Source organism: Brassica oleracea, chromosome C3, assembly GCF_000695525.1.
Source record: "Brassica oleracea var. oleracea cultivar TO1000 chromosome C3, BOL, whole genome shotgun sequence".
Taxonomy (NCBI): domain Eukaryota; kingdom Viridiplantae; phylum Streptophyta; class Magnoliopsida; order Brassicales; family Brassicaceae; genus Brassica; species Brassica oleracea.
In genome coordinates, this window is record NC_027750.1 from 26947053 (window position 1) to 26956228 (window position 9176).

Genomic DNA, 9176 nt, shown 5'->3' on the forward strand with positions numbered 1-9176 from the left:
GTGACCGTAACAAGATGAACGAATAGGAAAAAAACTCAGAGTAATAAAATTACAGGAATGAATAGTAATGATAGTTTCATCCCATATTTAATAAAGAATAAATTTATTCTTTATTTCAATACAAAAAAAAAATGGTACAAAATAAGATGAAAAAATATTCCTTGTGAATGATGACTTTTTAGGAATATTAGAGAATTCCTTGATATCTATTCGTACCCTATGTATTGCATTGATTCTCTATTTACAAGGGTTAAATAATAAGCGTAGAATATATTACATTCCAGTTGTACTGTGTTTCTTTATCTATATCAATATCTAGGATTAGAAACCAAGTTTCAAGTAATATATTTTCTTAGCATTACGGTTTCTTCTTCTCAAGGACCAAAATCTTTTGCTCCATGAATTCTTGCAGGTCCATAAGTGTCCCAAGAAACAGAGAAAGCTTTAGTTGTTGGTCCAACTTTACCCCCAAGAAGCTTGTGAGTTTGCCTTTTTTTTTTCCTTTGGAATGTTACTAATCTTTACTACTAAATGCTCAATAATGTTTTTGCTTTACTTATCGTGATTATGCTGATAAATACTATTTCAACTCTTGAGTTTGCTGTCTTGTTTGTTAAAGTTGTTATCGATCTCATATGATTCAACTAGGCCTGAGCATTTCTGGTATCGGTTCGGTTATGTTCAGGTATTTCGGGTTTTGGGTAGTTCGGATAGGGGCTAGAGGATCCATTTAGTACTTGACCTATTTTCGGTTCGGTTCGGTTCGAATAGTTTCGGGTTCGGTTCGGTTCGGATAGTAAATGCAGGAACCGGAAAATATCCGGAAAAAGTTTGGTTCTCATTTGGATCCGGTTCGGGTTCGGATAGTTTGGGTAGTTTGGATAATTTGGATAAAATATTGGTTATTTAAGGTAAAATATCGGTTATTTAAGGTAAAATATCAAATAATTAGGATGATTTAGATAAAAATTTTGGATATTTCGGATTACTTTAGATATTTCGGATAAAACTATCCGGATAGTTTCGGATACTTTCGGGTAGTTTGGATACTTTATAATAATTTAGTTATCCTCAACTATTTTCAAATACTTTTAATAGAATTTTAAATTAAAAATATATATTTAGTGATGTTATATGTAAATATAATTAATATTTTTATATATTCGGATACCCGTTCGGTTCTCGGTTCGGTTCCGGTTCGGTTCGGTTATTTCGGATATAAAAATATAGGAACCGTTCGGATATTTGAGGGTATTGGCCCGGTTCCGGTTTCGGGTATTTCGGTTCGGTTTCGGTTCGGTTCTTCGGTTCCGGTTATTTTGCCAGGCCTAGATTCAACCATTAAATTTTGGGACCTCAGAGATGGGGTACGTACACTAATTAGTTTTACCATCTGATCATTGTTTTACTTTGATCTCTCTGTTTTTTTTTTCAGGAATGCTTTTGTTACTGCATCGGCTGGCAACATCAAGAAGTTTAGCCTTCCTAAAGGAGAGTTCTGCCACAATATGCGGTATGTTTCTGGAATCTCTGTAGTTAGTTCTTGCATCTGCTTATTATGAATTATTATTAATTAATCTAATTTGACAACCATGGAGTTTACTCTAAAACACTTTGAAATCATTAAAAAGTAAGTCTTAAAGCATTTTATCAGTGGACGTGAAATTGTTTTCAAAATCACTAGTTAAATAAGAGACATTAATAAATCTTATAACCAGAAACAGGGAAGTTTATAAAGGTTTTTAAAATTCATGATTAAATAACATGAAATTTGTCAATTTGATACACAAATTATAAATGATTGATTGATTAGTTACATCTTTTGATAACAAACGATATTTCGCTAATTAACTTCATCGAGAATTTTTTTTGAAAACGTATATATATTCAAACTATTCATAATCACAATCTTTCAAGTAAGACATTTTGTTAATGCTATCAAAATGAACACTCGACAAAAGAAAAAGCATGTACAATTTTTTTTTGAACCATCTTCAAACAAATTACAGATAAAAATGAGGCTATTGCTATGAGAGGAGAGGCAGGCTTGGTGCGAGGGCTTCCTCTTCATCTTCTATGTTAGGTTTGGCATTTCTGTAAAACGTATAAATTAGGAGTTGCACTGTCCCAAGGAAAAACCCCATTCCATTTGGCACCTACACAAATAAAATATAAACCAGTTTCTTATCATGTAATTAATACTAAAAATATACCTCTGTATCAAAAGTTTTACTTACTAGTAGGAAAACATCATGCAGCAGCAAAGCGTAGACAGCCCAAATGGCGCCATTTAAGAAGAGTAAAAACGACAGCCAAAACGGCATGTACTTCACACTTCTCGTCTTCACAACTGTTTTCTGATAGGATGAATAATTCAAATGATCTGGATTAAAACGATACTATACGTGTATTTCTGAAAGACCATCTAATGATAATATGTACAATGACATTGAAGTTGAACAAAAAAACTACAATGACATTGATATGTTACTTACACACGTGCTGAAAATTACTCTCCACACTTTTTTTTTGTTTATTTGCTAAGGTTTATTTGATAGGTTATTGAAAAGAAAGAACAAAAAATAAAGTTATTGTTGTCTGTGTTTGTGTTATTATCATTTGTTCGTAGCAAATGTGTGTAAAATATGGTTTGATCAAAGAAAAGTGGAGAGACTTACAATAGCGGAAAGAGGAGAACCATACATGATAATGTTGAGCGCAGCACAAATGAAACCCATTGAATTAGAACGTGTTTTTGCATATCCGAACGCAGTTCTTGTTCCCACAATCATTATAACTGGGAAAATCACGTTCAGCGCTAGAACCAGTGCAACTGTTTTCAACTGAAAAAAAAAAAGAATGGAAAGAAGATATAAATTAAACACGTAAAACTGGACCATGCATATATCCTAGACATAATATTTTCAATCGAAACGAGTATATTATTTAAATAAATCTGCTAGTCTGAATCTGAGTCATATCAATGCTATCTCTAAACTGTAGATTTCAACCAACAAAAAAACACATAAGATCTCACTGTCACATGTACATAATAACATAATAATATGTATAAGTAGAGGCGAAGACGTACAATTCTAGGTTTGGGGACAAAGAAGAGGAAAATGAGAACGTAGATAGATTCAGCAAGAACACCAAAACCATTGACAGTAGAAACCAATTATTCGCCTGGTGTCACTATTCCATAATATGTCCATAACAACGAACCCATCAATGTGCAAATGTATGGCAAACACTCGTACTCCTCCGTCGATCTCCGTTTCACTATCTTCCAAAACGTCTCCCTAATATTAATTTTTAGTTAGAGACCTAGTTCTTATAGTGCAGTCGTCTTTTATTTGATTAATCAAAATCAGTTTAAAATCATATAGAAAGAGAGAGAGAGCTCACACGGGAGATAGGAAGACAAGCACCGATATCACATTTCCTGCAATGATCATATATACAACTAACTCAGCCCTAACGGTATAGATAAAATTATGGTCATGTACGTGTATATATGATCTTTTGATGTACATCTTATATATTAAAACATAATTCACAACCTTGATTCATGTGCGATTTTTTTAAAAAATGGACATATTCCTATAAAGTCATACTACATTTAATCTCTAATCTTATCATTTAAATTTTGGGCCAACCAGAAATTTTTATTCGGCTATCAATAATTGAATTTAAACAATAGAAGATCATTAGATTTATAGATATTATAAATTAAATAGATATAATTTAATGTTGAAATACTATAGCTCAATGTGTTAATTATTTAAATATTTGTCGATGTTAACTCTTAAAATTATAAAGATTTTTTTTTCAAATAACAAAATCATATTATCTAACAATGATTAATCTTTACTACCTTAAACCAATGAAAACAAATTTTAAACTATATAGTTTATTTTAAAAGTTAAACAAAAACTAAATGTTTAATTATTTACTCGATAATATAAATCTATGAAGCGAAAATTTTAATTTTTTAAAAACTTCCTAAATTTGTGAAATGTTACAATATATTTGAATATGACAATAAAACAATATTTTATTAATCTTTATATATATAGTTACGATTTTAATGAAATAATAATCCGAAAATATATATATAGAAGAAGATAGAAATACATGTGAAAGTTTGAAACAATCTATTCAATGAAAAAAATATACCGTAAATTGATTATGTTTTAAAAATTGATAGACAAATATATATTATAATATGTATCAATTTAGAATTGAAAATAAAATGTTTATATAAAAATAAATGAAAACAAAAATCCGCGCGGTTGCGCGGGTCGAGATCTAGTTGATAATTTAAATCAAGTGAAAATAAGATGATAATGTTACCTATAACTCCAACATAGAAACTTAGTTCTGCCATATCTCTGGGGTGAGGTTTATTAGATATATCATATATATTTCTCCTAAATACAATAATGTTAAATTTCCAATTAGTTAGGATATAGAATCTCTTACGATATATCGTTACTTGGGATGAAAGCTATCTCTTATGAGACCATCCAATATATATATGTATGTGATTTACCCTATTAATAACATCACGACAAAGAGAGCTTTACATGGTATCAGAGCCTCCCTTTTGGCCTGTAAATTTTTCAAAGCTCTTATAAAGAAATAAAATAGGACGATGTCAGGCGATTCCGGCAAAAAAATCGCTGTTAGCGACCGAAACTTGATTTCTCCTTATTATCTACATGCCTCTGATCATACAGGGCAGGTACAGACTCCGTTTTTATTAAACGGATCAAACTATGAACGTTGGTCAAAATTGATGACCAATTCTCTTAGAACCAAGAGGAAACTAGGGTTCACCAATGGAACTCTAAAAAGACCAAAAGAAGAAGATGAAGCTGAACGGTGGGATATGGTAAACGCCATGATCATCGGATGGATATATAGCAGCATCGAACCAAACCTACGGACCTCAATCTCTCTCGTCTCAGATGTTTCTGTGATGTGGTCAGACTTGAAAGCAAGATTCTCCACCGGAGATGATACTCGCGTACATCAATTACGCTGATATCTCAGCATGTAAACAAGATGGACAAACGGTGGAGGTGTATTACGGAAAGCTGAAGGTATTATGGGATGATCTGTCTGGTTTTGACGGGTCTTTCAACTGTTGCTGCGGGCAAGATAGGTGCGAATCAATGGTAAAATTCCGTAAAACACAAGAAAAGATCTTAATGCATCAGTTCCTTATGGGACTTGATAAGAGTAGATTTGGCACAGCAAGATCAAACCTGCTCAGTCGTCTTGGCGAGTATAACATGGAGAGCGTTTACTCACTGATCATGCAAGAAGAGAGGCATCTGGCAGTTACTCAAGAAAAACCTGAAACTAGTGGAGTAGTTGGTTTCTCTGCTACGGCTGCAGCTGCGAGACAGAATCAGTCAGTGACATGCTCACATTGTGGGAAAACGGGTCACGAAAAACATCAACGTTACAAGATCATAGGATATCCTGAATGGTTTGGAGAGCCAACAACATCCACTGGTCGTGGTTCAAGTGGACGTGGGAGAGGTTCTAACAGAGGCAGAGGAAGAGGTCGCGGCAGACCGTCTGCAAATCAACCAGAAGCACTTCGACAACAACAGCCATCACAAACGGTCATTAACGAACCTGCAACCTCAGAGACAGGAATTCCGCAACTCGCACAAAGTCAATGGATCTCCATAGCAAATTTTGTTAACCAGAAGCAAACTCAAGAGAAACTCTCTGGTAAGAAACAAAAACTCATTCTTTATGGGACACACAGCAAGTATGATTTGATCATAGATTCTGGAGCGTCGCACCATATGACCTGTGACATCAATCTATTAACGAACCTCAAATCGATCAACGCGGTTGCAATCTCTCTGCCTAATGGTGGAGTAACTTGGGGAATACGTCATGGAACTTTGAATCTTGGTGGAAAGCTTATTCTAAATAACGTGCTCTACGCACCACAGCTTTCTGTTACTTTGATCTCTATATCACAGTTGCTTAATGAAATTGCAAGCATTGTCATATTTACTAAACAGTTTTGTGTGATACATGACCTAGCTTCGAGGACTTTGATTGGTGCGGGTGAAGAGCGCAGAGGGGTTTATCATCTTACTGGTTCAGTTCTTCCTCAAGCAAACCACACCAGCAAGACGGATATCAGAAATTTATGGCATCGACGTTTGGGACATCCGTCGTCGAAAGTGTTGTCTTTTCTATCAGATTTAGGAAAAAAATTTTCAAGCAATAGTGATTTAGATGTGCTTTGTGATACTTGCAATCGTGCAAAACAAACTCGTGTAACCTTTCAAGAGAGTTCTAATAAAGCAGATGATTTGTTTTCATTGATTCACTGCGACGTATGGGGGCCTTATAGAGAAAAATCTTCATGTGGAGCATCATATTTCTTAACCGTTGTCGACGATTTTTCAAGAGCTCTCTGGACTTTCTTGCTTCTCGAGAAATCTGAAGTAGGAAATGTATTGAAAAATTTCTTCGCTCTTGTAGATCGTCAATTCAACAAGAAAGTGAAAATCATACGAACTGACAATGGAACAGAGTTCACATATCTCCAGAAGTATTTTGATTCACAAGGGATCGTACATCAAACTTCGTGTGTGGCAACTCCACAACAAAATGGACACGTGGAACGCAAGCATCGCCATATTCTTAACATAGCCAGATCACTGCTAATGGAAGCTAATCTTCCCATTCGTTTTTGGGGTGAAAGTATTTTAACAACTACACATCTTATCAACAGGACGCCTTCTCTTCTACTGAAAGGCAAGTCTCCATTTGAAATATTATCAAAACGTTCTCCAGCATATCAAGATCTTCGGATGTTTGGATGTTTGTGTTACGCTAGAAAAGTTCGTCGTTCTACTGACAAGTTTGAAGATCGTGGAACTCGGTGTATCTTCCTAGGGTACCCTTACGGCAAGAAAGGCTGGCTCGTATTTGACCTTCAGAGCGAGCAAACATTTGTATCTCGCGATGTCATATTCCATGAAGATGTGTTTCCATATTCAGAGCTGCATCCTGAGCTTGTAGCCCCTACTCCACAACCTCAGCCGGTGTTCTATGACGATATCATGCCACCTCACATATCTGCTCCGGCTGCTAGTGCACAAGAGGTAGCTCCAGTTTTTGCTGAGACAGGGGGAGAATCTGCATCACCACTCGCAGACGAATCTCCTACACCTCCCGTAGAACCTACCGAACCAGAAACTAATAGTCAAGAAGAACAGAGCACATCACAGGAAGTGCTTGGTCGGGGTCATCGAAAATCAAAACCATCGGTTCTACTAAAAGACTATGTGACGAACTCTGCAACAATACATGATAAACCCCCTCGAGCTCCACCAACATCACATCCTAGCTCCTCTAGTAAGTGTCTTTATCCACTAACTGATTATGTATCATGTGATATTTTTTCTCCTTGCAGAAAGCCTTTCTTGCGGCTGTGTTTAAATCAAAGGAACCTACTAGTTTCAAAGAGGCAATGCTTCAAAAAGTTTGGAGAGAGGCGGTAGGGTCTGAAATTACAGCACTAGAAGACCAACATACTTGGGATGTGACCACTCTTCCTCCAGGAAAGCATGCTCTAGGATGTAAGTGGGTCTTCAAGATCAAATATAACTCCGATGGCACCATTGAGCGTTTCAAAGCTCGCTTAGTCACTTATGGAAATAAGCAGCAAGAGGGCGAAGACTTCAATGAAACATTCGCTCCTGTAGTTAAATTAACTACTGTACGAGTTCTACTCAAACTGGCTGCCACAGAAAATTGGAACTTGTATCAGATGGACGTCCACAATGCATTCTTGCATGGGGACTTAGACGAAGAAGTATATATGAGACTACCACCAGGGTTCTCATTTACTCAGAAGAATGCTTTTTGCAAACTTCGAAAGTCACTCTACGGTCTTAGGCAAGCACCAAGGTGCTGGTTTGCCAAGCTTTCTCAAGCCCTCATTAAGTTTGGTTTCGTCCAGAATCGCAAAGACTACTCTCTATTCTCCTACATCAACGGGAATACAAAGCTCTATGTTCTTGTTTATGTGGACGATCTGGTAATTGGAGGCAACAATGAAGCCTTTACTGCAAAATTCAAAGCCTACTTAAGTCAGTGCTTCCGCATGAAGGACCTTGGTGTTCTTAAATATTTTTTGGGCTTAGAGGTATCTCGTGCAAACAGTGGCATTTATCTTTCACCAAGAAAATATGCTCTGGATATTATTTCAGAATGTGGATTGTCTGGTTCAAAACCGTTTGACACGCCTGTTGAACATAATCACACGCTTGGACTAGAGGTTGGTGAATATCACACAAATCCAGCTCAATATCGAAGGTTGGTTGGTCGTCTTGTGTATCTTGTTATCACACGACCAGAACTAAGTTATGCGGTTCACTTGCTAGCACAATTTATGGCTAAGCCACGCAAGAAACACTGGGAAGCAGCTGTTCGAGTGGTTCGCTACTTAAAAGGATGTCCAGGTCAGGGTCTCTTCTTGGATTCACAACCATCTCTGAAGCTTGTGATTTATTGTGACGCTGATTGGTCGGGATGTCCACGAACAAGAAGATCTCTCACCGGTTTCGTCATCTTCCTTGGTGACACACCAATTTCTTGGAAGACAAAGAAACAACCTCCTGTTTCGAGATCATCTGCAGAGGCTGAATATCGAGCCATGTCTTACACCTACTCGGAGGTACAATGGCTGTTAGAGCTTCTTACAGCGTTTGGTATTACACAAACAGAGTCGATACCAATGTACTGTGACAACAAGGCTGCTTTGCATATTGCTACAAATCCAGTGTTCCATGAGCGTACCAAACATATTGAATCAGATTGTCATATCATCCGAGATGCAGTTAAGGATAAAGTCATTTCAACACGACATGTTAGTTCTCAAGATCAGATCGCAGATTTTCTCACAAAAGCTCTTGGACGGCGTCAGTTCAATTATCTACTGTGCAAGATAGGAGTTCGAGATCTACACTCTCCATCTTGAGGGGGAGTATTAGATATATCATATATATTTCTCCTAAATACAATAATGTTAAGTTTCCAATTACTTAGGATATAGAATCTCTTACGATATATCGTTACTTGGGATGAAAGCTATCTCTTATGAGCCCATCCAATATATATATGTATGT

The 9176-nt window shown here is 36.3% G+C and overlaps 1 pseudogene; it reads right to left on the minus strand.

The window, feature by feature from the left end:
- Window positions 1-2027: 2027 nt before the first annotated feature.
- Window positions 2028-4390, minus strand: LOC106334161 (annotated as a pseudogene).
- Window positions 4391-9176: the final 4786 nt, after the last annotated feature.